Raw genomic sequence first — 5,822 nt, 5'->3', positions numbered from 1 at the left:
GTGAATGAGAACAAAGATGTAAACACATGATTTCCTTCAGAGTCTAAAGAGGTATGTAATTATAGTACTGTGTAATTGGCAACTAAAGTGTTCAAAAATAATGATTAATATCTTCTGAAATCAAAAGACTTAAAGAGTAATTGGAAAGAGCTTTAGAAGATTATTTTGAAATTTACTTACTTCTTGTAATACTTTAGGAGTTTGCAGTTCTCAAACTATCCTCTACAGCTAAAAATAGAAGCTTAAAACAATCCAAGAGGTAAGAAGCAGACAGAAGTAAAGTCTGTTTTAAATGAAAGTAGAAAACCATGATGTATTTAGGGGAGGTGATTATTTTAGGAAGACTTCTAAAGATAGGTGCAGCTGCATGTGTTAGTATCAAGATGTTCAGCTTTTTCAGATAGTAAGCTTAGTAGTGAAACAAAAACCTGATGATACTAAATGCTGCTAGAGTTAGTCATTTTCCTGCTTTCAAATCCTAGACAGCAGCCAGAAACAGCGCATGATGTGGTTGGCTTCTCTGCTTATGACCTTTTTTGAAGGCAGCTGAGATAATTAAAATGGTGATACAGCAAAAACTACCCAAAGTACATAGTTTTCAATGACAGCACTACCTGGAATAGCCACGAGGAAGAAATGTTACGAACATGGTGAAGAGTTAAGCCTGAGTGGATGACATCTGTCTACTGCTACATCCAAAAGTAATTGTTAGTTCAATTTTGTAACACTTTGTAGTGTCTCAGGTTGTATCTTATCAGCAAAGATGGTTTAAGGGCATAATGTAACAGAAGAAATGGGAGATTCATGAGGAGGTCTTGTTCATGCAGGTGTCGCAAATGAGAACTTTAAACTATGAAGACGGAAGCTTGGTGATAGAAATCCTTTCAATGCTGCTGTCAGTTACCCAGTGGAGTATATTTGTCAGTTTTTGGAGTTGGCATTGTTAGGATGATTTCAGGAAGATTAATGACTCAATAAATCTGTGAATTGTATACTGCAGTGGTGGAATATATCAGCTACAGCAACAGAACCTGTCCAACTCAGTAACGTGTTAAATGTAAAAATAGTATAGAGCCCATGTTTAAACAGAGACCAAATTTGTAACCATCCAAAAATGTAAACATCATGGTCCCAACAGCAAGTATTAAGTCATTCCCTAGTGTGTCGAATTTTTGTGTTGTTGTATATATTGATAAAATCTTTCCTTAGAATATGTATGGTGAGGCAGTTATAGTAGCTATGGGGAACTTTTTATTCAAATAAGTGCCCTGGTGCCTTGAAGGCATGGAACTGATTTATTCCATTCATTTAGAGACAGATGTCAGTTATGCATTCAGATAAAATACTTCTACTTGTAGTTAGCTCCTCAATTTTTCCAGCTTACTACCACATGCAATCTGGGCAAGATTTATAAAACTTAATGTAACGGGAATTGTAGAAGAGATAGGTATTTGTTAATATTTAAAGTTGTGTATGTATGCCACTTGTATTACAGACTAATAAGATTGTAAAGTTTATGCTCTCTTTTGATGGTTGGAGCTTCTACACTTCCTAAAAGTGGTGGTTACAGAAGCCTGTGAAAGGGACTTTTCTTGAAATCATACTTTAGACTGCATACATGGCATGGAGGGAGTGTGAAGAGGAGATATCTTTTCTTTTCACCCATCCTATCTGCTCATTCGATATAGAAGCTCAGGTTTATACTGTAATTCTTCAAATTAAAATGTAGCCTGAAACCTCTATGGTATAGAAGTCAAAGCCTTTTTGTTTTGCTTTAAACTGTCCCTGAGCAATCTAGATCTGAGGAATGCTAGATGAGAGGGCTGTCTCCCTGTTCTGTTTTCTTAAAGTGGGGAACTTTAAAAATCAGAACTTCTTTTTCTGATTAAGAACATGAACGTCCGTTTTAGGAAATCTGGTTTGTAATTTAAAAAAAAAAAAATAACTGTAAGCTTAGGAATCCTAGCCAGTGCTGTACTTGCCCTTCATCAGGAAGTACATAGTTTGTTTTTTTTCTTAGGGACATCTGACACGGCTATAGGAATATGATTACTTAGGTTGTAAATTACTTTGGAGAGCTAGAAATAGGTGATGAAAACATCTGTGAAAAGATTTTCTGGTTTTGTAAACAATTTTTGTGATAGTTGTACATTGTTAGCAATCTGTTTGCTGACTGAATTAAAAACTAGAGTTTAGTTGATTTAAGTGTACAGTATCTGTAATGCTATGGTACTGAAGTCATGCTGACAGTCAGAGGAAAGACTTGTATATGATATTTCTTAGGGTGACGACTACTGCAAAAGGGGTGTCCCTTATTGGGTAAGGCAGAGTACTGATAGGTGTTCACTTCAAACAAAAAGTTTCTATGTTCTAGTATTTTTCCATGGCATGCTTTCTGAAAACCAGAGCTTAACTTGATCAGGTGGAATATTAATCTGAATAGGAGAACGTGACAGGATAGTACATTGTGAGTTCTTTATTAGGGAATTGTTGCATGCTCTTGGTGATACTTGCTCTTGTCAGTGCTGAACTAGCTTGAGCCCTTGTGTTTAACTTCACTCTTAAAACGTCTTTTGAAAAAAGAGGTTCAGGGATAGTGAAATTTTCTCTTATGGTTACCATTATTCTTGGTCTTACTTGCAAAACAACCGGTGTGTGTTTGTAGGGGGTGAGTTTGGGCAGCAATAGTTCATGAATGTAATGGAGCTACAGTCTGGGACCAGAAGTCTAAAAATGGGTTGTTATCTTCAGTGAGTCCCAAAACAGAGTGGGTGGAATGGTGAGAAGGAATTTATTCTACTGCCTTTACAGCTCTAGAATAGGAGCCTTCTCAAAAGTAGCAGGGCTGTGTGAATGGAAGGAGAAAACGACAATGTCATGACCATCAGAAAGCTTCCTTAATTTTCATCAGAGTTGTATAGGTAATTGGAAAACACGTGCACAGCAAATACAGCAGTTTGTAATAGCCACAGCTATTCTTAGTCTCCTTCCCCCCTCATGTTTTAGACGTGCTTATTCTGAGCCTTTTGTCAGCTCACCTCCGTGTGACCTGAGTGCATTTTTCCACGTTCACCTTGTGCCCAGCTGCAGTGCAGATAGAGCCAGTGGTGCTCTGCCCGTTCTAAGCTCGTGTGAATCAACCTGCGCGACCGGCGGCACCTTCAGGCTTCGTATATACCTTATATGAGAACATGATTAAAACCACAGCTGCTATAAATACAATGTCGTGCCTGGCTGTCAGCATGCGGACTTGGGTAAAACCGGAGGAAATCAGGGCTGTGAGCGAGTGTTCCTTCCCAGCTTGTATGTGCTGGGCGGTGCTGGGGCTGGCTGCTCACTTTCCATTCCGCAGCCGTGGGTGACCGGGGCTGCGCTGCCGTGGTCGGGACAGCCTCCCCGTTGTCCCGGCGTGCCCGCGGAGCGGGGCCGCGATACCAGTGCCGCGCGGGTTAAGGGCGGCGGGGCCGCGGCAAAGCCGTGAAGTAAAAAGGAAGTGCATTTCAAAATGCTGAGCTCAGTAGCCTGGCTCCCCGCCAAGGCCTCGCCTGCCTCGGCACAGCTGAGCGCTCGGAGTGCGCTCGCCGGCGGCGCGGGCCCGCGGCGCTGTTGAGGAATGCCGCCGCGGCTGACGTCAGCGCGGGCCGGCGGTTCAGCCGGGGGACAGGCGGGGGGGCCCCGCCGCGCCCCGTCACACCCGCCTCGGGCGGGAACGTCGAGTGCTGTTTGATGGGGAAAAACAGCCCCCTCCGGCCCTTTTGGGTTTCTTGTTCAGTGCTGCAGGCGAGCCCGTGAGGAGCTCTGAGCTCTCGGCGTTCCAGGGTTAGGGGATTTGGGAGGCGCTGTTGGCGCTGCTGCCCTGCCTCTGATGTCCGCCGGGTGAGAGAAGTACTACAGCAGTAAAGCACAGTGGTGGTGCCATCACAGCCCCTCATTTTGTAAATTAGGAGAGAGCTTATGTAAAAAGGTATTTTAAGGAGGGCAAGATGTTCAACTTTTCAGTTAAAAATAAAATCACCCAGGTTTTGTGTGTGACTAGGTGATGCGTCTTGTGGATGATACTCTCTTCAGCTCCATAATCAGATTTCGGGGTGGTTCCTTGCTTTTGTATTATTATTGTGAAACAAATGTGGAAAAAAACCCCAGCTATCATACCTGGACAGTATCCAGGCTTGTGCAAGAGTGACAGCATGTTTCACTGTCAGCCTGACTGGCAGTATAGGTAAGTGGAATATTACTTAAATATTTCTCTTAGTAAAAGGATTTTGTGAGACTTGCTCACTGCAGAAACTTCTGGGCTGCCTATATACTTGCTTAGCAGGTCCAGGCAGCTTTTTTGAAGCTGCTCTCTTTTTTTTTTTTTTTTTTTTTTTTTTCAATTCAATTTTTTGGGTCTGTCTCTCCTATGATCAGTTTTGCTGCTTGTAGTTTTCACTGTTAATTCTGCAAAGCTTTGGGGGGGCAGTGCTTCTTGTCACAGGTCTCTGGACAGTGTGCATTTATCACAGTGGTATGATGCTTTTATATAAATTAGAGATATTGGTTGCAGGACTCTCTTTAGAGTTTAAGTAGATGTTGGCACTTTTAACCTAATAGTTCTGTGAAGGAGAGGTAAGTTGGAAAAAACTTAGAGAAGCGTGTTTCTCTTTCTTCTCTTATTCTTCTTGTCCTGTTAATGATATTGTAGATATTGGTGGCATTGGTATAGACCTGTTCCTGATACAGCAGCTTGTTTTTGCAAGGCAGGTCTAGTTCATGAAATTCACTGTCATGTAGTACTGGGGTCAAGTCTTAACCAAAGCCAAAAAACCAGCAGAAGTACTAGTATGGAAAACAGCTTTTAAAATTTGGTACATCATCTAGTGGTTGGTGTTTTAGCAATCAGAAGTAGTAAATTTCTTCTGTACTATTGTGGTGCTACATGACTCTGCGTGAGTCAGTCTGATTTGTGTGTGCTGCTTTCTCCAATGTCTTGTCAGTTGTAGATTGTTATTAAATTTTATGACTGCTGCTGGACAGTGCATACCACAGTGATGCCTCAAGTTCTGTCTGGAGCATCAGGGTAGTAGTGACACAGTGTGACCATGAGGAAGCCTCTGGGTTGCCTCTGTGAATCACACTAGTTTGTAGTTCTCATTCCAGTGAGCACAATCTGGGATTTCCTCTTGAGCTATAAAATGACTAAGTCTAGTTAAATGCAGCATAAACCATATAAAACAGGAGTTTGGATCTTTCAAGCTTTCTAAATATTGCAAGCTATTTAATAGGAATTGCCTACACTGGATTTGAGCCCTGAGAGATTCATTGTGGTTCTGGATTTCTGAAAAAAAATAGGCACCAGATAAAGCTTAATATATTACTTCTGAAATTCACTGTCAGAAGTTTAATTTGATATGTGGAGATGGATATTGCTTAAATGCCTATTTAAGTTTTTTAAAAAAATTAAATCTATGAATTAACATGGCAGAGGCAGTATTGTTGTGTAGTTGGTTTTCAATGGTGTTGTTGTATATAAGTTCCTCATATTTGGTGTTTCACTTCTCTTCAGAGCCTGTTTTTATGTTCTGTACTCATGTTCCCCGAAGTGTCTTGTCATCATGACTCATAATGAAAGAAACTTAGAAGCAGCTCTGAGAGAGAGGCCCTTTTCCTGTAAAGAAGGGGAAGTGAACCCAGTGCTCTATCCACTGAGAAATCCTGTGCATTCACTATAATTTTGAAAAAAAAAAAAAACCAACCCAAAAACAAATACCACCCACACAAACAGAAAATAAACAAACAAAACCCCCACCAAACAAACAAAACACCAAACCTAAAAACTGCAA

General features: G+C 41.1%; 1 protein-coding gene across 3 annotated transcripts in view; it reads left to right on the top strand.

Annotated features, from left to right (window-relative positions):
* The window catches only part of ZSWIM6 (zinc finger SWIM-type containing 6), a 110,206-nt gene that overhangs the window by 29,031 nt on the left and 75,353 nt on the right, over positions 1-5,822 (top strand). The window lies entirely within an intron of this gene.

Source organism: Parus major, chromosome Z, assembly GCF_001522545.3.
Source record: "Parus major isolate Abel chromosome Z, Parus_major1.1, whole genome shotgun sequence".
Lineage (NCBI taxonomy): Eukaryota > Metazoa > Chordata > Aves > Passeriformes > Paridae > Parus > Parus major.
Note: the sequence above shows the minus strand (reverse complement) of the source record. Positions and strands in the feature narration are given on the sequence as shown.